At 38.4% G+C, this 27,292-nt stretch overlaps 1 long non-coding RNA gene across 2 annotated transcripts in view; it reads right to left on the bottom strand.

Annotated features, from left to right (window-relative positions):
- Nucleotides 1-27,292, bottom strand: part of LOC139187311 (uncharacterized) — an 89,355-nt gene that overhangs the window by 6,434 nt on the left and 55,629 nt on the right. The window contains exons 2-8 of one of the 2 annotated variants that reach the window (XR_011570862.1): nt 21,998-22,075; nt 19,066-19,682; nt 14,813-14,910; nt 13,378-13,550; nt 5,097-12,865; nt 3,479-3,526; nt 3,055-3,174 (exon numbers count right to left, since the gene is read on the bottom strand). This is a non-coding gene — a long non-coding RNA (uncharacterized lncRNA). Of the gene's footprint in view, nt 1-3,054; nt 3,175-3,478; nt 12,866-13,377; nt 13,551-14,812; nt 14,911-19,065; nt 19,683-21,997; nt 22,076-27,292 lie in introns of both variants that reach the window. The other variant, XR_011570861.1, reaches the window with a different exon arrangement.

The raw sequence follows: 27,292 nt of genomic DNA, 5'->3' as shown, positions 1-27,292 counted from the left end.
GCACAGTCTCATCTTGCAGAGAATAACTATTATCATGATGGATTCCTTTATACAGATTCATTTCTTACGTGTTCCACTCAACAGGGTTCATTGTCTCCTAACCAGAGTATCATATGGCCAATCCATGTCCATCAATTGCCTTGTGAGCTATGTGATCATGGTGTCTAAAGAAGTCTGGAATAATCTTCTGGCCTAGGCTTACCTGAGTTCAAGGACATACACAATAGTAGCCTCTCTGCTACTCTTTGCTGACTAGACCATCATCCATTTCTTTTCTTACACAACCCTGACTCAAGCTGTTAGCTGTTAGAGATTTTGCTCAAAGGAGAACAGTTGTTGTTTTTTTTTAATTTGCTGTTGTTGTTTAGTCACTAGGTTGTATCCAACTCTTTCATGACCCCATGGATTATAACCCACCAGGCTCCTTTGCCCATGGGATTTCCCAGGCAAGGATGCTGGAGGGGTTGCCATTTCCTTTTCTAGGGGATCATCTTGACCCAGGGATCGAATCCACATCTCCTGCAATGACAGGTGAATTCTTTACCACTGATTTTTAAAATTATATTTATGTAAATATCACTGATACTATTGGGATTGTCTTCATCTCCCAGATATTTAAGGTTTTAGTCCCAAGGATTCTACCCTCTGAAGGTTTTTTTTTTTTTTTTTAAGCTACATCTTCTACCTCTCATTCCTATCCAATTTTCTCTCTAGTATTCCAAAACAAACTGGTTCAAGTCTTATCTCTACTTGGAGCAGATAACCAAGGCCATAGGCATGTTTTCCAATTGAGGTGCTAGAGAAGACTCTTGTGAGTCCCTTGGACAGCAAGGAGATCAAACCAGTCCATCCTAAATGAAATCAGCCCTGACTGATTTCACTGGAAGGACTGATACTGAAGCTGAAGCTCCAATACTTTGGCCACCTGAAGTGAGGAGAAGAGATGCTGATGTTGGGAAAGATCAAAGGCAGGAGGAGAATGAGATGACAGAGGATGAGATCGTTGGATGGCATCACCAACTCAATGGACATGAGTTTGAGCAAACTCTGGAAAATAGGGGACAGGGAAGCCTGGTGTGCTGCAGTTCATGGGGTTGCTAAGAGTTGGACACGACTGAGCTACTGAACAACAACAATAACAATACACATGCTGAACCCTCCCTAACACACCTCAAGGCAATCCAAGGAAAGGAATTTCCCAGAAACAGCACCAAAGGAAAAGACTGCTGTATGTGCATCAAAGGAAAGCAGGACTTGCTATTAACAGTTAAGCTGAACTGGGGTCCAATCTGCTTGGTATCACCTGGCCTTGGACACTGAGATAACATGTTTGAATACAAAAATAATTATCAAATTCAGAAAACCAAGATGTTTTACATAACACAAGAGTAATAGTCCATATGAGACAATAAGCTTATTGGTTCTTTATCTACTGGTTTCTCAAATTAAAAATTTCTTCATGCCATTCCTTTTTTCTCTCTTACACTCTGTGGGGCCCATGAGTGATAAATACAAAAGGTATTCATTTCTCAAACCACAAAATACACCTTGTTAATTTTGATCATCTATAGTAAGTGCCAAAACATTTGAGTTACTTTCATCCATGAGCTCTTCTATCTAAAGGAAAATACATATCAAGTAAATTGTAATTTCCAAGTTCTGCTTAAATCATGTTCTTGGAAAATCATTTTTTGTTATAGTACATTATTGAGCAAATCATGGATCAGTATGTTGATATCATATCAGTCATTCATCTCAGTCTCAGACAAATACAAAGCAATCAAACATTTGAATTGCAATATCTCCAGTGTAATCACAGCCCAGAGCATCTCTTTTCTCAGTCATAAAAAGAAGAGACTTTCCTCAATGTAGATAGATAAACTATTTTATGGGAAGTCATAGATCACAAATGCACAGATAGTAAATACAGGAGGGCAAATGCCTTTCTTTTTTCTGAAGGTTGAATTTGTTCACTCAAATGCTAACACCAGCATTTCTTCTAGGCCTGTTTAAATTTTGGTCATACCGGGAGAAAATTAAAAGAGTACATTCTTAGTTGCTTCACTTATTCCACACTGTATTAATATGGGAACATTTCATCAAGGGAAATATAAATGTGTAATAAAACTTCAAACCAAATGCAAGTAGAACATCAGCTCCTCTAGGGCAGACATGGTAATTCGGAGCACCCACTAACTCACAGTTCAGCAAAAGAATCATCAGGTTCATATGGGTTCCTGACTGTGGTTGAACAAAGTATCAGTGGTTTTGACACTGACACTTTAAGAGTTAACTTACCAAGATTCTTTCACACCTACAGAAGGCTCCTTCTCAAAGTGTGTCCTAAGCTGAAAGCATGAAAAAACATGTGCCCTTTCCTTTAACACAAGTCCTTCCTAAAAACTGGAATTAAACTCATGACCCAGCGAACCCTTAAAGAGACTCTTCTCTTCTTTAGAACCTCACTGGTGACCATCTGATGCTCCCAGACTTAGAACTTCTGTTTCCCAGTTTTGCTGAGCACAGCATAGTGTAAATTCTGACTCAAAAGGACCACAGTCAGTTCTCCTCAGCTCTGTAAGACCTACAGAATCAGTTTCTCTCCTGATCTTTTCCCTGATAGGCATTCTACCAGGTGATGTGCACAGTGTCATCTGCTTTATGCAAGGATAGAATTTAGGAGGCCTGGTTGACTTTCCCCTCAGATATTCCATCCCTACAATTGGCTAATTATGAAAAGAAAATTCCATCAGAAAATCAATTCTCAGTAAACACCATTGATTATCATCTGAACTGGGACTAGACATGAAATGTGATCCTTGGCAGTAGTTTACCTGACCCTCTGCCTCTGTCCCTAACTCCAGCTCTCTAAGTCACTATTCAAGGTAGATGTGCATAGATGTCCCATTGCTTATTGTCAGGGTAAGCTGGTTGTGATCAAATATGGCATTTGATCATGGACTTCTTCAATTAGCAAATCAAACTTACATACTCTATACTGTAGATAGTCTAGAAATTCTCGCCTTTAAACCAGAATGAAAATTATAGATTTACCTGCTACCAGGACAAAACTGACCAGGAGAGGCTACTAGCACCATGCCACCGGGTCTGACATGAACGCACTTCTGTACCCGCTTCCTCCTCTTTGGTGTGAGTCAATGGACTTGGAAAATGCTGAGGGATGGAAAACATAGGTTCTAATTGGAGAATGCTCTCACCTTAGCCCTGCCTTGCTTCGAATACTGAGGTTGGGGGCAATCTTCTTTGCAGCAGTACTTCAAGGGCTGTATTAAATCACTGCAATTAATGACCTAGAGTATCAGGTTCTAATGTCTTTTTCCTTAGTGGCCATGAGGAAAGACCAGATACAGTAAAACACTGACCTGGCTATTGTCCCAATTTCATTCCAGAGCAGAATGGGGAAGGGAGAAAAAAAGGGGAGGAGGCCTATGGGGCCATTAAACATTTAGTCACTGACCTGATTTCGAATGGGCTTCTCTGGTGGCTCAGATGGTAAAGAATCTGCCTGCAACATAAGAGACCTGGGTTTGATCACTGGGTCAGGAATATCTTCTGGAGATGGAAATGGCTACTTACTCCAGTTTTTGGCTGGAGAATTCCATGGATAGAAGAGCTGGCGGGCTACAGTCCATGGGCTGCAAAGAGTCAGACGTGACTGAGCAACTGACAATTTCACTTCACTTTCACTGGTTTTGAATATGATTTCATTCCTTAATTTGATTCAACACAAAATATGTAACAAGAAAAATGAAAACTGCTTTTCTCTTCACTACAAAAGGGGAAAAATAAATATGTTAGCTAAAATCATCTTTTCTTTGCTAGCAAAGAAAATGTCCCATATGTGATTCCTAGTCACACTACCTTTGCATAACCTTATTTAGTCCCCTATAAAACCCTCACTAGGCTCCCACCCCAGCCACAGCTTCAAAGCCATCCATCCATTGAAGATGTCCTTCCAAAAGCAGGAAGGTTATCTCCAAGTATCACACAAAAAGTTCTGGACTTGGAAGTCATCTTGAGAACGTGCACCAAAGCATCATAGCCTGAGTCATCGTTAGTTACCAGGATGATTCAGGATTTTAATTCCCAAAGGTAGTTTAAATCAAATGTAAAATATATCCCAGAAACTCTATATAAACAATTCCCTTGGTACCCAGGAAGTGGTGAAATAACAGGTGATAACATACTCGTTACACTTTAACTTTATAAATACTCACAGTTTGTGGATGTGGAACACAGAAACCAAGCCTTCCAGTCAGACATGAAGAAGCTCATTCCTCCAATTAGAAATGCTCTAAGTGGACCTTTCCAGGGCTTTAGGAATCCTGACTGATTGTCTGAGAGGTACCTGTAAGTAGTCTTCACTCCCAAGGCTGTTGTAATACAAACTATAAGGTAGCCAAGATAAGAGTGTCAGTTCTGGGACTGGACAGGATGGGGCTTTGGACAGGGGTGTTTTGCTTCTGTCAGAGAAGCAAATGGGGAAGGTCTGGTTGACTCTGGCTGGGAAAAGCTGGAGGTTTTATTGGTGTATTAATCTATGAGGAAACCTTAGCAGGGACCTGAGAAACTCATGAAGGCTATGAAATCGAACGCAAAATTTTATGTGAGTGAAACTTTCCTAGAAAGAGATACTTAGCTTTCGTCAGATTCTCCAAGTAGTTCATGTGCCCCCTCTTCCCAGGGGTTAAGAATATATCTTAATTGTTTTAATTGTTCAAACAAAGAAAGGAAAAGCACAATGCTCTGAATCATTAAATTTCAATGTATCAGTTAAACACAACAATAAATGTTAAAAGTGTCTGAGCAAACTAAGAAGTATTACTGAACTCATCATACCATACCTAAAATTTTCTCATAGGAGTCTAAATTTAAAAAAATAAGAAGAAGAAAAACAAGATTAAAAAACATATAAATATTGAGGAATCATAAGTGGGGAGGCAGTATAGTTTAGGCTGAGGGCTCTGGAATCAGCCTCAGTTCGGTTCAGTCACTCAGTAGTGTCTGACTCTTTGTGACCCCATGGACTGCAGCACACCAGGCTTCCCTATCTATCACCAACTCCTGGATCTTACTCAAACTCATGTCCATCGAGTCAGTGATGCCATCCACCATCTCATCCTCTGTTGTCCCCCTCTCTTCCCATCTTCAATCTTTCCCAGCATCAGGGTCTTTTCAAATGAGTCAATTCTTCACATCAGGTGGCCAGAGTATTGGAGTTTCAGCTTTAGCATCAGTCTTTCCGATAAATATTCAGAACCGATTTCTTTTAGGATTGACTGGTTGGATCTCCTTGCTGTCCAAGGGACTCTCAAGAGTCTTCTCCAACACCACAGTTCAAAAGCATCAGTTCTTGCTTCCCCATCTATTTGCCATGAAGTGATGGGACCAGATGCCATGATCTTCGTTTTCTGAATGTTGAGCTTTAAGCCAACTTTTTCACTCTCCTCTTTCACTTTCATCAAGAGGCTCTTTAGTTCTTCTTCGCTTTCTGCCGTAAGTGTGGTGTCATCTGCATATCTGATGTTATTGATATTTCTCCCAGCAATCTTGATTCCAGCCTAACTTGAACCAGCCTAACTGGTTTCAAATTCTGGCTCATCTACTTTATAAGTTTGGAAAAACTGATGAACATTTCTGTGTATCAATTTCCTCATGAAGAAAATAGAAGAAATGACAATTACTGATTAAACAGAATAATACATGTAAATAAATCAGTCTCAGCACATTACAAATATTCAAATAATCATCAGTTATTATTAGCCAGTTTGAGAGTAATCAAACCACAATACTCAGTATTTTATTTTTTAAAGTGATCATAAACTTTCTCTTTGGTGGAAAATGATAAGTCAAACATTTATTATTAGATACTTGTTTCTGGAATTTATCATCAGGTGTAGCTCTATATTCTAAGAAGTAATAGACTAAGCATTAATGTTATCTATAAGCCTCAATCTTAATAGCCCTTGAAGAAAATCAGAGAGTGTACTGGTTTGAAAACTGTTAAGAAAGACTATCCAATTAGAAATTTTTTGGAACGCAGACAAGCATCTCCATAGGATAAATAATGATTCAATATTGAGCTAATGGAAAAGAAAACTTTAAAAATCTAGAAATTAGAATAGAATGCATTAACCATGTCTTTGAATCTTCAGAGGCAAATATGCAATCATTTCTATAACAGCTAACATGTTATCTAAACCTTCTATCACACAAGAGCTGTTGAATAAACCTGGAGTCTGCCCACTGGCTTTTTGGTTTCCTCCAGGGTTATTTAACCCTTCCATTATTCAGTTTGAAGTGAGAACCATCACAGTAATTGAAATGAGGTGGGAGGACTTAACCAATTCTAGAAATGAATTCAAAAGAATGTTTTCCTGCCTTTAGATGGCACAGAATCCAGAACAACAACAATTTTACTAAGATTGTTTATATGCAGTGCCTAAAGATCTCAGGGGTTTTTGTTTGTTTTAAAACTGTTATTGAGAGAGAGAAAACCACAACAAAACAGATTACCTCTGCCATAAGCCAGGAGTGTCAGAAATTACCATATTTAAAAGATTCCATACCATTTTCTGACATTTTCTGACATAAGATCTGAAGATCTTAGGACACCTAAGATTGCTGCTCCTCTCCTAACCCTTAAAGATATACTTTCCAAAGGTGTGTCCTTGAACCCTTGCTGTTCCTTCTTTCTCTTTCCTCAAATGACCTCATTAGTCCCTACAGCTTTTAGCATCCTCTGTCCACTTATGACTCCCAAATCAGTATCATGAGCTCTGATTGTGCGATAGATGCCCCCATCCCCTCAAACTGAATTCAACATCCTTCCCTCCAACTCCACTCCTAGCTCATTCTATTTCTGTTAAAAGTACTAACCCTCAGTAACATTGTTATGTAAATACAGAGAGAAATTTTGCTTCTCCTTTTCCCTCAATTATGTTTCAACTTTTGAATTCTATGATATTAATTTTGATGTGTATGTATTTAAGTTGTATTATATCTTCTTGGAAAGAGACAAGGTAAAATTAAATGATCAATTCTTAGGTTATCATTATCCTGGTCTTTCAGACTTGAAAACAATTTCAGTCAAGCACCAGTTTCTAGCCATTTTTCTCATCATTCAATCACAGACCTTAGATTCAAACAAAAGAGACCCTGCCTTAGCTCCATTCTTCAGGGCAACTCTACGCCTCTTCCTACTCCACTATATCCCACTGGACAAGGCCACAGGGATGTGTCCACCCAGAGTCCATCCTATCCACTCCTTCAAGACCATCCAAGTAACAAGACCTTCAAATTCCTGGCCCAAACAGCCTCTAGCTTACTCCCAGAATCTATAGGAGTTTCTTTCCCAGATCACCTAGTAAGGGTGAACCTCACTACAGATGCTCACATGCGTGGGCCTCAAGGGGAGCCAAGGGATGGCTGTTTGCAGGATGTGAACAGAGGTGTTCATGCAGGCCGGTGTGTCTAGGCTTGCACAGCCACATGTGTGGCTGGACACAGGTTTTCCTTGTGCCACCTCATTCCAGCTTAGAGAGGCACGCATCCCAAGAACTCTGCCTTCCAGGTTATTATAAAAGTGTATTTGTTAAGAATGAAAGATAGGATGTATTTTATTACTTTGTTGACTTTATTTTCTGACTTTTAATATTTAAGCACATGATACGTGGGCCTCCATTTGGTTTTCTTGCCTTGGGTCCTGCCAGTGTCAAAGGTGGGCCTATTCCTAGAAAGCCTATTAACCACACTAGTTATCTGTAGTTCTTTAATGCCTTGTCTTTCTCAAACACCAGTTATGTTATACTGGATGTCATCTCTGTCTATGTATTCCTGAAGCATTCTTTAAGAAGTTTAAAGGTAAAAACTGCCAGTACTATCACTACTGTTTTTTACATTGTTCTGGAAGTACTAGCCAATACAAGTAGAGGAGAGAGAAGAATGAGAGAGTATACAGAAATGAGGGAGGAATTTCATATCTTTTTCATATTATGTGAGTTTGTATTGGTAAAGAAGAGAATTGACTAAAAAACTATTTTTAAATGATGAGGAACAATACTAAGAAAGACAGTTATAAAATTAATTTACAGAAATCAATAGCTTTCCTATATATAAATAATAGTTAAATAAACCACAAAGTTAAAAAAAATAAGATTTCACTTACAATAGCTACAAAAGGATAAAATACCTATGAATAAATTTTAAAGAAATATGCAGGATGTTTATCTGTAAGGTGTAAAGAAAACTTTAAAATTCCATTTAGGAAAGTCCTAAATAAATAAAATACATACCTTAATTACAGAAAAGAAGATTTCAGTTGTAAAGACGGCAATTCCCTCCAAGTCAACATACTCATTCAATGCAATAGCATTCTAAGTACAAATAATTTTTTTTTTAATTTGAGGGGGACTTGATAAAATAACGGCAAAGTTCCTCATACACACACACACACAAAATACATGTGAGAATAGCCAGAAAATTTGCTACCAGGTATTAAAATCAAGTTTTAAATATTGTGTTTAAGGGTTTAGTCCTGGATCTAGAAAAGACTACAAATAAAAAGAAGCAAAAATTAACCCAAGTACTTATGAATGCTTTACTTTGTGAAAAGGCTGAAGTTTTAAATCAACAGAATCAGTTGGCAAATGATTTCTCACCAAAAAAAATGGCATCAGAACACCCAGCTAGCTTTTCAGAGAAATAAAAAGAGTTGATTACCTAATTCCTTATATCAAAATTAAACTCCAGAAATTCAAACACTGTAATATAAAAAGGAAATCTAATAAAGTTCTAGAATAGAATGAGATTATTATTTTAATAATTTTAAATTTAGGAAGGCTTAGCCAATCCTATCACAGAGACCAGAATTTAAAAGGAAAAGATAAATTTGACATCAAACCACTTAAGATTTACTATACACAGCACAAAGAAAAATTACCATACCAACAATGAAGGACTGGGACAAGCCAAAAAAGAACTTGTAATACATATATCAAATGGCTGATCTCCTTAATAAAGAAAGAGACCTGTAAATAAAATGCTTAGAATGCTAACAACTTAATAAAAAGTTAGCAAAGGAATTGAACTTACCAAGCATAGAAAAAAATACATGCAAATAATTGGTTGAAAGATGCTAGAAAAGATAAAAATCAAGAGACACAAGTTACCAATATTTACCATCACAGCGGCCAAGGTTTAAAATTTCATAGCATCGGGTTTGTGGGAAAACCAATATTCTTGTACAAAATTGTTGGGAGTGTAACTTGGTGCCACTTACAGGTCAATTTGTAAATCTCCATCAAAAGAGAAAATGAATGAGTTCAGACATTTCTGCATCTGTTTTAGCAGAATAAAGCTAAATGATGGCTCTTAATTACTGGGATTGTGAACCCAAATTTTGGTCATCTTGTACTGAAACAAAGAGGTAAGAAGCTTTTGTTTGTAAATATCTAATCATTTTGAAGCCATATTTTCTTTTTTCAGCAAGAGAAAGAACAAGATGGCAAGAGGCAACCATACCACAGTGACAGAATTTGTCCTCATGGGATTCACAGACTGTCCTGAGCTTCAGCTTCCTCTCTTTGTGGTGTTCCTGGTCATTTATCTCATCACCATGGTGGGAAACCTTGGCATGATCCTGCTCATCAGGATGGATTCCAGGCTCCATACCCCCATGTACTATTTCCTCAGCCACCTGGCTTTCATTGATCTTTGTTACTCCTCTTCCATTGGACCCAAGATGCTGCAAAATTTATTGATAAAGGAAAAAACCATCTCCTTTTCAGGCTGTTTTGCCCAGCTCTACTTCTCCAGTGCTTTTGCCACCACCGAATGCTTCCTCTTGGCTACAATGGCCTATGACCGCTACATGGCCATCTGCAATCCCTTGATTTACACAGCCATTATGACTCAGAGGGTCTGCAAGGAGTTGGCGATCGGGGTCTATACCTATGGTTTCCTAAACTCTGTGATACAGACAGTTCTGACTTTCCAGTTGTCTTTCTGTGACTCCAACATCATCCACCATTTCTATTGTGCTGACCCCCCTCTCCTTGCCCTCTCCTGCTCTGACACCCACAGCAAAGAAAAGCAGCTCTTGATCTTCTCTGCAGTGAATCTCACTGGATCCCTCCTGACTGTCCTCATCTCCTACATTTGCATCCTCTTTTCCATCATAAAAATCCAGTCTTCAGAAGGCAAGTGCAAAGCATTTTCTACCTGTGCCTCCCACCTCACTGTGGTCATCATTTTCTATGGAACACTATTTTTCATGTACCTAAGGCAACCTAAAGCAGGGAATTCATGGAAGTACAACAAAGTGGTCTCTGTGTTTTATAGTCTTATAATTCCCATGCTCAACCCCCTGATCTATAGCTTGAGGAACACAGAAGTAAAGAACACCCTGAAGAAGATGCTGGAGGGCAAGGAGTCATAGTGAGTTTTCAGTGGGTAGCACTGGGAAATCATGATGTACTGATATGGTATAACCAATCTGTTTGAAATTTCACAAGCCTATTATCCACCATCCAACCAGAATAAACAATCAATATAATTTGGATTCTTTAAAGATCAAAAGTACTAGGCCACTTGCTTCAGACAGTAATATTTAATCCAAGTAATTATCATAGACTAATCAGAATTGATTTACAAGCTAGACTGTTAATAACTTCATATGTTGAAAATGATATTAGTAATATAGAAACTGTCAATTAGGTGGTAATATGGGAAATTCATTTTTTGAGCTCCAAAATCACTGCAGATGGTGACTGCAGCCATGAAATTAAAAGATGCTTGTTCCTTGGAAGAAAAGCTATGACCAACCTAGACAGCATATTAAAAAGCAGAGACATTACTTTGCCAACAAAGTCCATCTAGTCAAAGCTATAGTTTTTCCAGTAGTCATGTATGGATGTGAGAGTTGGACTATAAAGAAAGCTGAGCACCAAAGAATTGATGCTTTTGAACTGTGGTGTTGGAGAAGACTCTTGAGAGTCCATTGGACTGCAAGGAGATCCAACCAGTCAATCCTAAAGGAAATCAGTCCTGAATATTTATTGGAAGGACTGATGCTGAAGCTGAAACTCTAATACTCTGGCCACCTGATGTGAAGAACTGACTCGTTTAAAAAGACCTGATGCTAAGAAAGATTGAAGGTGGGAGGTGAAGGAGACAACAGAGGATGAGATGGTTGGATGGCATCACTGACTCAATGGACATGACTTTGAGTAAGCTCTGGGAGTTGGTGATGAACAGGAAAGCCTGGCCTTTCCTGCAGTCCACGGAATCGCAGAGTCAGACACGACTGAGCAACTGAACTGAACTAAACTGATGGGAAATTCAAAAAGGTCCCAAAAAGTAACAGTCAGAGTAAAACTTAACAAATTAACAAATTTTAATTGAAATTATAAAACTGGGTATAAAACTCACACATGAAAATCTATGTTTGTTAGGAACATTTTCCCGCTTAAAACAGGCTATATGGTAGCAAGTCACTTGTAAATCTTAAAATATATTTCTTCATAACATTTCTATGTATGGTGGTCAGGTTTCAAGGCCTGATCACATAAAAGAATATTTAGTCTAAGTGTAATTGAAATACTGCATGCTTAAAATGAACAGTAGAAAAAATAGTATTACTATTAGCAATAATAAGGGGGAAGGGAGAACAGAAAAACTATGAATCAGGTCAACGTGGGACTTATTTAAATGTTTGTGTAGAATAGAAAGTTTAAATAGAAGAGATAGAGAAGGTTTAGTGTACTTTCAGAGATGTTAAAAGTGGTCATTTATTTGATAGCCAGGGTTTAATTTTTCCAGTTTCTGGAAAGTGCAGCTGCAGTGATGTATAGGAGGCATGGTTTTGGGAGGAGAGTCTAAAAGGAAAGAAAATTAAGGAGGAAAAGAGGAGAGCTTCCCACATTCTGACCAAGTCCAAATGTGCATGTTTCTTAAATTATTTAAATGATCTAGAGAAATACTTTAGTTTTTCAACATTTTCATATTCTTTATTGCTATTTTCACAGATATGATAATCCAACTTTCTGAGACATAAATCTACATAAGTTCTTGCTATCAGTGGGGACAGGTGAAGAAAAATCACTTTTAATTTTTTTTTTTAGGCAAAAATATGAGCACTCTATAGTTTTCTCAAGCCCCAGTTCTAATACTTCTTCCAAAATAATTCTTAAGACATATAAATCTGCCATAAACCATTAGATTACCCCCCAAACCCTTTGCAAATGCAATTATTTTTGTCTTTTTAAAAATAGCTCAGAATATTTATCACCAATCAATTATAAATAAGTTTAAAATTAGTCAAGGATCCAAGGGATGCCCATTGCCCCCAGATTACAGATAATATTAAGGGATCTTTGTTGAATTGTTGCTTGTGATCTGGTAATTTAGGAAAATAAAAATAGTTCAATAGGTGTAACTCTTCTCACTCAGCTCAAAAAGGCTTTCTGGAGAGTTGACTTCAAGCCACATTCCTAAACATATGGGTTGTTGGCTGTGGTTAAAAAGAAAGATGTTACCAGGGTAAAGGAACAGAGTGAGAATAGGTATGAAGTAAGCCCAGAGGGCAGGAGAGCTTACACAGTTTGTGTACAAGAAAGGAGCTAGCAAGGTGGACAAGATAGTGCTGAAGGATAACACGACACAGATGCTTAGACATTGATTTCATTGAAACTTACCAGGTTAACTCTTCACAGTGCACTCTAGAACCTACCACAGTTCTTGGCACGGACCAAACACACCATAACCGACTGCCAAGCAGAATGGTACTCTTCCATATTTAGTCCTAATTCCAATGGATGGGTGGACATGGTGCCCAGTAATGGCCCTGTGGTTGGGAAGTAATAGAGAGAAGGAAGCTACTAAGGTCATAAGATCTTTGCTTTTTTGGTTGTTTTTAACTGAGGTAAAGTTGGTATATAATCCTATATTGGTTTCTGGTATATAACATAAAAATTTGATCTTTGTGTATACCACCAAATGATCACCACAATCAGAGGAAGAATGTTTTTTAATCTTCTCCCCAACAAGGCTAACATCTTTAAGACAAGAAAACATGAAGGCAACTACTCAGCCTAACCAGTGGAAGAGATGCATGTGGGAAGTTGGTATATTGGGAAGATGGTAGTAGCTGGAGTTATTGATGGACCATGACAGGCAAGGGACAATCATTATCTCAAGATAAAGAAAATGAGCAGGCATCAGCACTCAGATGATAAATTATGTTTTCAACAAGAAGTCACACTCATTTCTTAAATTTTTTTTTCAAACTATTTCACATCAGTTTAGTTTAGAAAGAGGAAACAAATAGTAAATAGATACCACATGTTTTATACATACCTCTCAGCAGCAAATTACAATCATGTTCTTGACGGACTGTTTGACCTAAGAGTACATTTCATCAGTTCTTCAGTTCTTTTTAGAGAAAACTGAAGAAATGTCATAGGACCTTTCCATAGTGCTTTCACAGCAGGTGAGTTTGTGTGCTTTGTTCAGTGTGCTTCTTTGATTTCCTACAAAGCAAAGCAGAAAATTGAGAATATTGTATTCACAGATTATGAGGGATATAAGTTCATATTTTCCTAAATTCCCCAAAAACCTAGAAAACAGAGAGAGAGGAACTGTCTGAATTACCTAAATTTTGCGCTAATATTTTCTATTTCCTTTCCCACTGAGACTCTTTAGTCTTATAAATTTGTGTCCCTGATTTGGGCCTTATAGTAAGAAAATTCTCCAGTAAATTTCTTACATTTATAAAATCTATAGCATATCATACAGGTGTTGAGATGGTTGGATGGCATCACTGACTCAATGGACATGAGTTTGAGCCATCTCAGGGAGATAGTGAAGGACAGAGAGGCTTGGCGTGCTGCCGTTCATGGGGTCGCAAAGAGTCGGACACAACATAGGGACTGAACAACAATAACAAAATACAGGTGTTTAGCATTAAGATGATGATATTTAATCCGTAGAAGAAACCAGCATGATTATGCATCTTCATTCACTTATAAAGTGAGGCTGCTTCAATCAATACTCACAACAATTACACTAATTTTTTGACCAAAATAAACAAATTTCAAAATAAATAAATAAACAAATTCCTTCTGAAAAAGTATTGCCAAAATAATGAAAATTTTATCAATGTTAGGTTTTAAAGGTCCAACATTTCACTAAAAGTGAAAATAAAACTTTTCTCACATACAAATAAAATATTAATCCATTTTCCTTATGGTAATCCTGAAAATGAATGCTATCTGCCAGCATTCACTACAATACAATTTCCATTAACACATCTAATTGTAGCTAAAATATATGACATATGCATATGTAAATAAATCTATATTTATTTGCACATAAAATGCTGAACTTTTTAACAAACTTAAATTTCTTCTTTCTTTTTAAATTTAAATTTCTTCTTTCTTTTCATTTTTTTAAATTTTATTTTATTTTTATACTTTACATAATTGTGTTAGTTTTGCCAAATATCAAAATGAATCCACCACAGGTATACAATACTTGATTGATTTGCCATGCTTAGAAACATACCCAAAGGATACTATTATGTTGATCATGAGAAAGGAAACTTGAGTGAAAATTCTATTCATTTTCTTTCATGTTATTTGACATACACAAGTATTCCAGAAACAAGAATTTTTAAATCTCAAAGGTGTACCACCAGACTTTCAACTCTGCTCTGGATGTATAATTCTAGCATTCTTTGGAGAGCAAAGTGGAACTGGAAAATGTTAATTCAGTGATGACGAGCAGCTCTCACCTGCAGTTAAGTGGTGCATCCACCAGAGAGACAGGGAGCCACCGATGTTAGAACTTGGGGAGTTTAGGCTCCTGGGAAGGAGACAGATTTAGCCGATTCTGTAAAAATACAAACACATAACAAATAACTAGGACTTTCATCTCTGGTGAGATAGGGCAAACTGGAGAGAGGGAAAGATCATCTTAATTTCACAAAATCAAATCATTACTTTAGTGTTATTGCAACAGCCTGACAATCCCAACAGAAGACTTTATTTTGTGGTCTGAAAGAATGTATTTTATCCCTTCAAGCTCAGTTTCTTTGCTTGGGTGTGTTGACCACTCTGGCACATGGACACCTACCACCCACCTTGCGGCTTCCACCCCTCATTATAGGTAGCCCTTTCTGCTGATCACATAGGACCTATTAGAAGCAGAAGAATAGAGCAGAGAGCCAGGTAAGTACAAGCACTCTCCAGCCCACCTCTGGCTCACCGTCAGGAAGGATATTACATGACTGCATACAAGGTTTCTCATACTTGGGCAGAAATAGAGAGAACTCCCAGGTCCATCTCTAGTTTCCCACAGAAGGTTTTTATTCCATTTTCACTGCCTTTCCTCTTAGAAAGAACGATTTTTAACTCTCCTTATCCCTAGCAGGTTATCTCCTGCTATCCCTTATCCTAGGGCTTCCCTAGTAGTTCAGCAGGTAAAGATTCTGCTTGCAATGCAGGAGATCCAGGTTTGATCCCTGGGTCGGGAAGATCTACCTGAGAAGAAAATGGCAACCCACTCCAGTATTCTTGCCTGGACAACCCCATGGACAGAGGAGCCTGGCAGGCTACAGTCCATGGGGTCGCAAGAGTTGGACACGACTTAGTGACTAGACCACCACATCCTGTGCAGGCAGGAGGAGAAGGGGACGACAGAGGATGAGATGGCTGAATGGCATCACTGACTCGATGGACATGGGTTTGAGTAAGCTCTGGGAGTTGGTGATGGACAGGGAAGGCTGGCGTGCTGCAGTCCGTGGGGTCGCAAAGAGATGGACATGACTGAGTGACTGAACTGATCCCTAGCAAGTGGGCTTGCCAGGTGGCTCAGTGGTAAAGAAGCCACCTGTCAATGAAGGTGACACAGATTTTATCCCTGGGTAGGGAAGATCCCCTGGAGGAGGAAATGGCAACCCACTCCACTATTCTTGCCTTAAAAATTCCATGGACAGAAGAGCCTGTCCATGGGGTCACAGAGAGTCAGACATGACTGAGCGACTGAATAGGCACATCCCTATCAACCCATTTCATGTGAAAGCTTATATTATGAATAGCATGCTTCCTTATCCATCGTGGGCCTTATCAAAACTAGCAAGTAGCTTTCCATAGAAACCTTTCAGACACACAGTTTAAATTGATGTTCATTATAAGGGAGCAGCAAAGGGAAAGGAAATGTTCATTAATGTTGTTTATATTGGGGGATCATTTTTACAAAGAAATGTTCAAATCTCTTTCACAAATCTTGGGCTATCTTTCCTTCTTATATTTATCACAAATCACAGATGGGTCCTGTATTGTCCACAAGCAGAAGAAACAACTTTACCAGTTAATCTATGTTTTAATCTAAAAGTGCATTTCTTTGCTCTGTTTTAATGAATCGGGTGTTAAAACACCATTAAGCTTTTATCTCCTGGCCTATTTACATTTCCCTGTACACTAAATTGTTACATCAAAAGAATGCTGTGCATGTGTGATCACTTCACTAAACCTGTAACTGACTTCTGATAACATCTATAAATCCACATTTGGGAACTATATAACATATGCTTTCATGCCAACAAACAAAATAAATCATGCTGGGCCTGGAAAAAAAATGTATGGTCTTGGAAGTAAAGATTTTGCTTACTCCCCAAACCCCCATCCCCCCAAAAAACACAACCTCAAAAACAGGGCTTTAAAACACTGCTTTTTAGCAGTGCTGGTGATGTAGCAAGGAGGAGACGATGAACTCAAGGCTGAACTTGAGTCCTAGGTCTGTCAGAACCATGATAACAGTCAAGGGGTTTGATCCATCTGAGCCTTAGGTTCTTCATCGAGAATATGAGGAAAACAATATCTCACAGGGTAACTATATGATAAATAGCGTAGGGTGCACTGAAGGGCATTTTAAACATTTAAAAGTACAAAGTTCTTATTTCTAATAACCTACAGTCAGACTACTCCATCTGACTGTTCAACTTTCAAAATCTTTGATTTTAAAGCAAATATTTGGAAAATCACTGTCTGAAAGTCATTTTACAAAATATAGAAGTTTACAAATATCTCCAATAAAGGATTTTCTTCATTTCATCTGCCTGACTGGAAAACTTAGTACCTACAGTCCATTTCCAATTTCCAGGCCCTCCAGTACCAATGTCCGTTTGCAAGTCAGTGATTTGGACCATGGCCACACTGTCTCCTGGAAACACAGTTGCACGTGATCTGCTCAGCTCAGACAATAAAAGTCTTAATTCATAAGAAGTGTCCACTGATACTACTTTGACCCTGAACCACTACAGCACACAGGTTCCCATAGAACAAAGGTCTGATGTTCCAAAGTGGGCCACATGGAATTCCTCTACTTTTTACAGCTACAGCAGTGGAAGGCATTCTCGTCCTCAGGACTGACTTCTCTGAGCTTTTGCTGGCTTCACCTCAGTCTATGAAAGAGCACTCAGGGGTGAGCGGGGGAATGGAGGCCAGGGTGGGTGGTGGGGCCATTGTGGGGTGGAAGGGGCACATCACTTACTCTCTCCTGCTCCTTCTTCTTGGCCACTGCTTGGACTAGCAGTAAGCCTGGAAGAAGTCAGAGGAAATAGCATAGAGGAAAATAGTCAAGAGTTAAGTCCCCAGGAAGCCTTTTCTCCTACCTTCTTCCACCTCCAGGGCTCTCTACCTTCCTGCTCTGCTGCTGCTAGGATGGAATTCCACCTCCTCTCTCATTCTGAGAAGGATGATCAGGGTCCTGGGATGTGAACATCTAAGATTGGGCAGGAGGAGAGAAAAGAGGCCAGGGGAGAGAACTAGGGAGAAGCTGATGAGTCATTTCTCAGACTCCATGGACATGCAGCTATTGCTTTACTTCTTTAAGGAAGAGAATAAAATCTTCAAAGTGCTTATGAACTACCCAGGAAAATGCAGTGTTGCGTGTTACAACACTAGATACAGTAGACGCTAAATAAAAGTTAACCAATTCTGGGCTTATTCTATTCTCTCATTCTTGCTCTCTGTCTCTGTCTGTCTGTCTCTTGCTCTCTCCTACACACACACAGACACACACAAACACATACATCATCACCATCATCACATTTATAGAGATGCTCTGCTGGGACCACAAACACAAAATCTGAATCATCAAATTGAACATCTACTTCAGAGCTGACTTCTGCTTTTCAGTTTTATACAGGAGACTTTCCCTCAGTCACCTGAGTTCAAAAAAGCTATAATTACTTTGACCTCTCCTTATTATCGTCACATTTCAAAAAAGAGACAAGATTTATCCTTTATTTATCTGTGCATTGATGCAAGATTGCTTGTATTAATCCCCTTACTTTCCATTCCTATTACCATCCTTCTCATTACTTTGCACCTGGACCTCCCTGTGTCTTTGCTTCGAATCTCCCAACCTCAAAGACCCTCAGTAGCTTCACATATGTATGAGTATGGTGTATGATAATATCAGCATTTCAGACCAGTAGGGAAACGATAGACTTATCAATAGATTAGTGCAAATGCAAATCATGAACACACTTTTATGTCATATATCTTGTATCAAAGTAAATTTAAATTAACCTGATTTTAATGTAATAAATGGAAACAAAAATATTTAAACAAAATATACATAAATATTTGCTGGGCTGGGAATAGGAAAAGCTTTTCTAAGGAAAAAACTAAGGTCAGAAAATGTGAATAAAAAGTGTGACAGTTTCAGTTAAATAAAAATTTTAAATTTCTTTTACAATAATCAGTAAACACAACATCAAATGAGAAAATATTCCCAATGTATATATGACAAAATTAATATAGACAAATAATATAAATCAATGAGTGCACATAAAATATGAAAGACAATATGCAAAATAAAAAATGTAAATAGACTACCCATGAAAGATGTTCAATTTCATTAGTAACAAGGAAACACAAATTAATACAATAAAGAGATCATTTTTCATCTATCAGATTGAGAAAGATATTCAAGAATAATAATGACCAGGTGATAGTGTAGGAGAAGAGGCATACTTACAGGCTGCTTTTGGGAGTTTCAGTTCAGTTCAGCTGCTCAGTCGTGTCCGACTCTTTGCGACCTCATGAATCACAGCACGCCAGGCCTCCCTGTCCATCACCAACTCCCGGAGTTCACCCAGACTCATGTCCATCGAGTCGGTGATGCCATCCGGCCATCTCATTCTCTGTCGTCCCCTCTTCCTCCTGCCCCCAGTCCCTCCCAGCATCAGAGTCTTTTCCAGTGAGTCAACTCTTCGCATCAGGTGCCAAAGTATTGGAATTTCAGCTTTAGCATCATTCCTTCCAAAGAAATCCCAGGGCAGATCTCCTATAGAATGGACTGGTTGGATCTCCTTGCAGGCCAAGGGACTCTCAAGAGTCTTTTCCAACACCACAGTTCAAAAGCATCAATTCTTTTGCACTCAGCTTTCTTCACAGTCCAACTCTCACATCCATACATGACCACTGGAAAAACCATAGCCTTGACAAGACGGACCTTTGTTGGCAAAATAATGTCTCTGCTTTTCAATATGATATCTAGGTTGGTCATAACTTTCCTTCCAAAGAGTAAGCATCTTTTAATTTCATGGCTGCAGTCACCATCTGCAGTGATTTTGGAGCCTAAAAAAATAAAGTCTGACAAGTTTGGGAGTTTAAATTGGTATAAAATATCCATAGAGCAATTTGATGATATTCAGCAAAAGCCTTAAAGTTAAATCTTTTTGATTCATTTTGATGGAAATGCTTCAAGAAATGCACAAAATATGTATGCATTTTACAATTGACTATAATAATGTTTGTAACAGTAAGAAATCTGTAGCATTATAAAAATACATCAATGAAGGATTGATTAAGTAAATTAAGGAATAGTGACATACTAATATGTATAATATACATAATAATGCATTGATTAAAATATGTATTATTATGTGCATTATAGATAATGTAGATATACTTATTTTCATGAAAATGCTCATGATATATGCATAAAGCAAATTACCCATATGACATCATTTTATTTTTTTTAATGGTATATGTGAAATATATAAATACAGACACAGATTATTGATAGTAGGTGATAATGTTTATTTCTAGGTGATAAAATTGCAGATGCTTTTAACTGATTTCTTTATTCTGAAATAAACAAAAAATAAGAAATCAATCCTATTCTGGATATCCATAGCCTTTATGTTTACCAAAATTTGTCTGCCTTATATATTTAACTCTAAATTACCTTCTTAACCCCAGGTGCCAAGCCTAGAGGCAGGAACTCAAGTTAAAAGGATGCTACCACAACCCAGATGTATAGTTAGTGACTAAGGCTAGTGGGAAGAGAGGAGAAGAATGAGATGATGGAGTAAAAGATGATGCTGGGATTTCAGATTTGTCTGCCTGGGAAGCCACTGACCAAAATGGGATGTGCTTTAGCAAAAAGATGCTGGATCTTTACACACCCAACACAGAGCCTTGAACATAACAGTGATTTGATACTCATTAAATGGGTGAATGTGATTTCATGTGATCCTTGTTATAGTCAGTTATATCAGTGCTCTATCCAAAATATTTTCTGGTGATTCCAAGAAGGCTCTAATGGAGGCAGTGTGATGCAATAGAAGACGCATTAAAATAGGAATCATGAGACTTCTTTTCCTGCCAACTAGCTACATGTTACTTCATATTTCCCTCTGCCCAGGAGTTCTCTTGTTCTGCATAGGAACTTAAATGCCACTTTTTCAAAGAAGTCTTGCCTGACTTCCAGGTCTCAAGAAAAAGAAAGATTAAAAAACTGGAAATAGAACTGCCTTATGATCCAGCAACCCCACTGCTGGGCATACACACTGAGGAAACCAGAAGGGAAAGAGACACGTGTACCCCAATGTTCATCGCAGCACTGTTTATAATAGCCAAGACATGGAAGCAACCTAGATGTCCATCAGCAGATGAATGGATAAGAAAGCTGTGGTACATATACACAATGGAGTATTACTCAGCCATTAAAAAGAATACATTTGAATCAGTTCTAATGAGGTGGATGAAACTGGAGCCTATTATACAGAGTGAAGTAAGCCAGAAGGAAAAACATAAATACAGTATACTAACGCATATATATGGAATTTAGAAAGATGGTAACAATAACCCGGTGTACGAGACAGCAAAAGAGACACTGATGTATAGAACAGTCTTATGGACTCTGTGGGAGAGGGAGAGGGTGGGAAGATTTGGGAGAATGGCAATGAAACATGTAAAATATCATGTAGGAAACGAGTTGCCAGTCCAGGTTCGATGCATGATGCTGGATGCTTGGGGCTGGTGCACTGGGACGGCCCAGAGGGATGGTATGGGGAGGGAGGAGGGAGGAGGGTTCGGGATGGGGAACACATGTATACCTGTGGCGGATTCATTTTGATATTTGGCAAAACTAATACAATTATGTAAAGTTTAAAAATAAAATAAAATTAGAGAAAAAAAGAAAAAGAAAGAAGTCAAGTCCTTTTGCACTAATTTCTCTGGTTGTCAGAATTCAGCTGATGCCTAGAAACTCATAAATCTCTGCCTTTCCTGTCTTGACTTGCCACCAACATATTTAATTACTTTATCTTGGACTGGACTTAGGTAACATAAAGAATGCACCAAGAAGTCTGCTCAGAATATCCGGCAATATCAGCCCAAAAAAGCTAGTCCCCTATCACAGGTCTTAGTCCCTGTGCTTAACATACATTGGACTCTGCTCCCCTTCAGGCACTGCAGAAGATGTATGCAAAGTGATTTGTTTACATGGGAATATTTTACATCATCATCACAATAACAGATGCTACTCTGATTAACCATAAAATAGAAAAGTAAAGCGGAACCTAGAAAAACTAAGCGACATATCCTAGATCACATAGTGTGCAAACAGTGGAGCTCAGATTCACCCATGGAGAGGAGATGGGTCATCTGCTGTTACTTACAGAGGTACAGGCGCTGCTGCAAGATCTGAGGCACTCCTGAGATGTTCTATAGCTTTCTCCAAATTTTTTTTCACTTTCCTTTTAAGAAAAAAAAAAAAAAAAATGAGAAACCCAGTGACCTGGCTAGCATGTTATTGGAGCGGGGACTGGATACAGCACAAAAGACTTCTAGTTCATGCTGGGTGTCTAAGTGATGGAGCTGGGTTTGGAGGCCAAACAGCTTCTCAGAGGTGCTGTAGTGAGCTGTAACCTACTGTTCCTATGCCCACCAGGACTGAACTGCTTCCCCACTGTTCTCACCACCAGGAAGCCCAGAGCTGGGATTAGCAGGAGAGTCAAGGACAAGCTGGCCTGGATGTCAACTGTTCACAAGTTACCCTAGCACAGCAAGGCTATTCACACTCAGTCTACTATCAGCACCAGAAGCCTAACTTGCTTTTGTCCAAAGTGGTCTCAGGTTCAAAAATGTAACAAGGAGCAGAATAAAGCACATCTGTAGGCGACTGATGACTTTACATATTCTCTTGCAAACAACACACACTTACAGGCTCCCAAGGACAAGAGGTAGCTCTCTTCCCAGGGGCCATGCTGGTAGATCATTTGCATCAGAGTAGATGTCTGAGCCCCATAATTCCTTTTACTTCCATATTCTGTATATTCTTAAACTACAGGCTCAGATTACTGGCATGATTGAAAAATCATTAGAGTGGACCCAATTTTTTTGACAGTTCAAATCCTATCTGAACCTCTCAGTTTTGTAGTGAAAACCAGTTTTTGAGATGTGATATATGAGGACCTAATAATTGCTAAAATTCTGGAATAAGAATTTAAAAAAGAGGGAGCAGCCTCTAAAATCTTACAAACATTTACTTGATTAGTAAAAGAGGAAGAAATAATTCAGAAACCCCTGCAAAAAAAAAAAAAAACTAAGAAGAGCCATTTTAATTAAGAGCCTGTAAAAAATAATGCTCCCAATTATAATACCTTTTTAAAAAATTGCAGAATTCAAGCATATAATAATAAAAGTATTGATTTTTAAATATTGATTTAAAATTCAAGTTGATCTATCCAGTTAGATGTATTACACATGCCTTTTGATTATCTCAAGTCTAATTTTTTAAACTTTCTTAAGATAAATTTAACACATGTGGATTATCATTTTTAAATAACTTTTCAAAACTATCTGTGGCTTTGCAGCCAGAAGTCACTTACTTGCATGTTTTGTCACCAGGTTCATACTGTGGTACAAAGGGGGGCAGTTTGTGGAGTCTGAGTTTTAAATAACTTGAGAAAATGGGTTCTTGCAACTTTCCCTGGGGATTTAATACTAATCCTGCTATTGAGAAAATTACAAGGATATTATTAGGAAAGTTTACAGCACATGTACCCCCTTGGAAAAAATGAGAATTATGGTTATAGCTTAGTCTTGGCTTTTCAGCCTTTGTAAACTATATAAGTCACATATTATTTCTGCTTTCCATAGATGATTTTATTTGTGTACATTTTTTTACTTATAAAAGCAGTGATAGCCTAAAATTACAAACCTAGAAGAAGTAATACAAAAACAAAAATTTTAGGCCAAGCTCAAAGGAAATTGCTATTGTCTCTTTCACAGGCTTCCTCCACTGCAACCAACACCTATGCTGAAAATGGTTGTTAGGTGTCTTTTGCTGTCACTGGACTATAAGCTCCTTAAGGACAGGAAATGCATCTTAATCATCTCTGGATGCTCAGCTTCTCTCATTTTGGTTGGTGTCCATTTCATTTTCCACTTATATAGTATGATCCTGGTTTTTGTAGAATAGTATACAGGATTCTTCATACTTCATATTCACAGAACAATTTAAAAGGAGAATGTGCCAGCAAAGGAAGCAATTAAGTTGGCAAAACAACAGATAGCAGTGCCATCTGAGAACCAGCCATGGGAGAGGGGCCCTATGGGTCCAACCCAAATACCTAGTCCTCCTGATTTGGAGAATGGATGCACCAAGACACCAGAACCTTCTGCTAACCTTTGCGACAGTCAAACACCCCTATTCTGATTCCAGGCTCACTAGATAATCAAGAAAAGGAGTGTTACCAGGTCATTTGAACTTAGATTTCTAATTTTTCTTATTATAATTGAATAAAGTAGCATTGGATATATCTATAAGTCCCTTGTGAGCTTTGTGAGGGTGACTCAGAATCCACGAATCAGATCAGCTCTGGGACAAAGAGAGAGTTTCTATGTATGGATGAGGCTGAAGTCACAAAATAGCCCCTGTTGGATAACACATCTACCTCCAAACATTTGCTTTTGCATTTTCCCAGCCTGAGGCTTGGTGCTGTTTAGATAGGCTGAATTAGACATGACCACTGGCTACAAGACTTTCACAGTCTAATAAGTGAAAAGATACGGCAGGGTGGGGAGCAGAGAAAACTATAGTCCTGTGTGCTAAGATAGATTGTATGAGCACAGTAGGAGAGCAAAAGAAGGGAGCTGTCAGTTCTACCTGTTGTGTCAAGGAGAAGCCTTGGGTGTTATGGGAGAAAGCTGTGTTTTCATAAACATCCTCTAGGCATGGAGTAGCAGTCATTAGAAAGCAGTTGGGAGGAGGCACTAACTAAAGAAAACATCAGGGAATCTTGAGGTTGACCAACTTTATAGGTTAAGTAATGTATTTACAAGGCTATCTGATTGAAAGTAAGTGCTTTAAATAACAAGCTGGAATCAAGATTGCTGGGAGAAATATCAACTACTTCAGATAAGTGGATGATACCACTCTAAATGGCAGAAAGTGTAGAGCAACTAAAGAGCCTCTTGATGAGGGCAAAAGAGGAGAGTGAGAATGTTGGCTTAAAACTCAACATTCAAAAAACTACGATCATGGCATCTGATCCCATCACTTCATGGCAAATAGAAGGGGCAAAAGTGGAAGCAGTAATAGGTTTTATTTTCTTGGGCTCTAAAATCACTGTGAATGGTGACTGCAGCCATGAAATTTAAAAACACTTGCTCCTTGGAAGGAAAGCTATGACAAACCTAGACAGCATATTAAAAAGTAGAGATATCACTTTGCCAACAAAGGTATGTACAGTCCAAGCTATGGTTTTTCCAGTAGTCATGTATGGATGTGAGAGATGGACAATAAAAAGGGCTGAAGGCCCAGGAATTAATGTTTTTGAATTGTGGTTCTGGAGAAGACTCTTTAGAGTCCCTTGGACTTCAACGAGATCAAACCAGTTAATACTAAAGGATATCAGTCCTGAATACTCATTGGAAGGATTGATGCTAAATCTCCAATAATTTGGTCACCTGATGCAAAGAGCCAACTCATTGGAAAAGACCCTGAGGCTAAGAAAGATTGAAGGCAGGAGGAGAAGGGGGCAACAAAGAATGATATGGTTGGATGGCATCACCAACTCAATGGACATGAGTTTGAGCAAACTCCTATTTCAATTTCATAAAATAGGGTCAGTGATAGTACCAACTTCGTAGGTTTACTGAGGATAAATGAGACAGTATGTATAAAGCACTTCCAGCAGCACCTGGCACATGATAAGCATTAAAAAAATGCCCACTCTCCACGTAAGTGTGGCCACTCCAATCTGGCAGATTATGGAATAAGAGATCAAGCAATTTAGTGCATGGACTTCTTTTTTTTCTCACTTACTGAGGCTCTTCACAGCCAGAAAATGGAATGGAATGAAGGAGTGGGGGGGGGGCGGGGTGCGAGTGGCATGAAAAGAAAACATTACCGTGCAAGTGAAAAGAAAAAAGAATCAAACAAAGAAAAAGGAAAGAAGAGAGAAAGGAAAACCAAAACAGAGAGTAAAGAAGAGAAATGACCCAAACTCACTGTGAGTGGGACAAAAATGACGAGCAGGGATTGTGTAGTGACAGAGGCTAAAGAAATGCCTTTCCTCTTTCTCTTGGCTTTACCACACCCAAGCCCCTCAGTTACTCTGAATTTCTTTTCTATATTTCTCAAAGTTTTATCTCATAATAGTTAACCATGCTCATTAGAGAATACTTGAATATATCAGAAAGTATTTTAAATGATATAAATGACCTGTAATCTCATCAGGCCAGAAGAACCCATTGCAAATAATATTGATTCATTCCTTCCATTTTTTTTCTAAAATATGTATATAACATAAATAAAATTAAATTCATATTTCTGGTACAACATTAGATAAAATCAGCTGAAAGGAGTTTTATAAAATTAGTAATACATGTTTGGAATAGTCTAATTTAAGATATTGACCGTGTGGTTCACATAAAATTCACTTTTGAGTGAGTGACTCACAAAAAGTGAGACAGCATCTCAAAGACATAATCAGCCATTCTCTCTGCAGATATGACATGCAGTGGAGCAGTTTTCTCTAAGTCTGAGACTCTGTGATGTGTTTCAGGATAAGAATAACATATTTATTCATTTATTTATTTTTAGTATAGTTTTCTACTTTTATATCTGTTGGGAAATTCAGGAAGACCTAGCAGTGCTATAGTCCTAGAGGAGAGGCTCAGTTTTAATCAGAGGAAGTGATTGTCAGCTCTAAGCACAGATTAGGTGACATAAATTTATGTACTCTTTTATATCCTGCTATATTACTTTACATTATCTTGTGAAAGTTGCTCAGTTCAGTTCAGTTCAGTCGCTCAGTCGTGTCCAACTCTTTGCAACCCCATGAATCACAGCACGCCAGGCCTCCCTGTCCATCACCAACTCCTGGAGTTCACTCAGACTCACGTCCATCAAATCAGTGATGCCATCCAGCCATCTCATCCTCTGTTGTCCCCTTTTCCTCCCACCCCTAATCTCTCCCAGCATCAGAGTCTTTTCCAATGAGTCAACTCTTTGCATGAGATGGCCAAAGTACTGGAGTTTCAGCTTCAGCATCATTCCCTCCAAAGAAATCCCAGGGCTGATCTCCTTCAGAATGGACTGGTTGGATCTCCTTGCAATCCAAGGGACTCTCAAGAGTCTTCTCCAACATCACAGTTCAAAAGCATCAATTCTTCGGCGCTCAGCCTTCTTCACAGTCCAACTCTCACATCCATACATGACCACAGGAAAAACCATAGCCTTGACTAGACGGACCTTTGTTGGCAAAGTAATGTCTCTGCTTTTCAATATGCTATCTAGGTTGGTCATAACTTTCCTTCCAAGGAGTAAGTGTCTTTTAATTTCATGGCTGCAGTCACCATCTGCAGTGATTTTGGAGCCCCCCAAAACAAAGTCTGACACTGTTTCCACTGTTTCCTCATCTATTTCCCATGAAGTGATGGGACCGGATGCCATGATCTTCGTT

The sequence above is a fragment of the Bos indicus genome, chromosome 15 (genome assembly GCF_029378745.1).
Source record: "Bos indicus isolate NIAB-ARS_2022 breed Sahiwal x Tharparkar chromosome 15, NIAB-ARS_B.indTharparkar_mat_pri_1.0, whole genome shotgun sequence".
In the NCBI taxonomy this organism is placed as follows: domain Eukaryota; kingdom Metazoa; phylum Chordata; class Mammalia; order Artiodactyla; family Bovidae; genus Bos; species Bos indicus.
The sequence above is the reverse complement of the archived record's forward strand: the minus strand, read 5'-3'. Positions and strand labels throughout refer to the sequence as shown.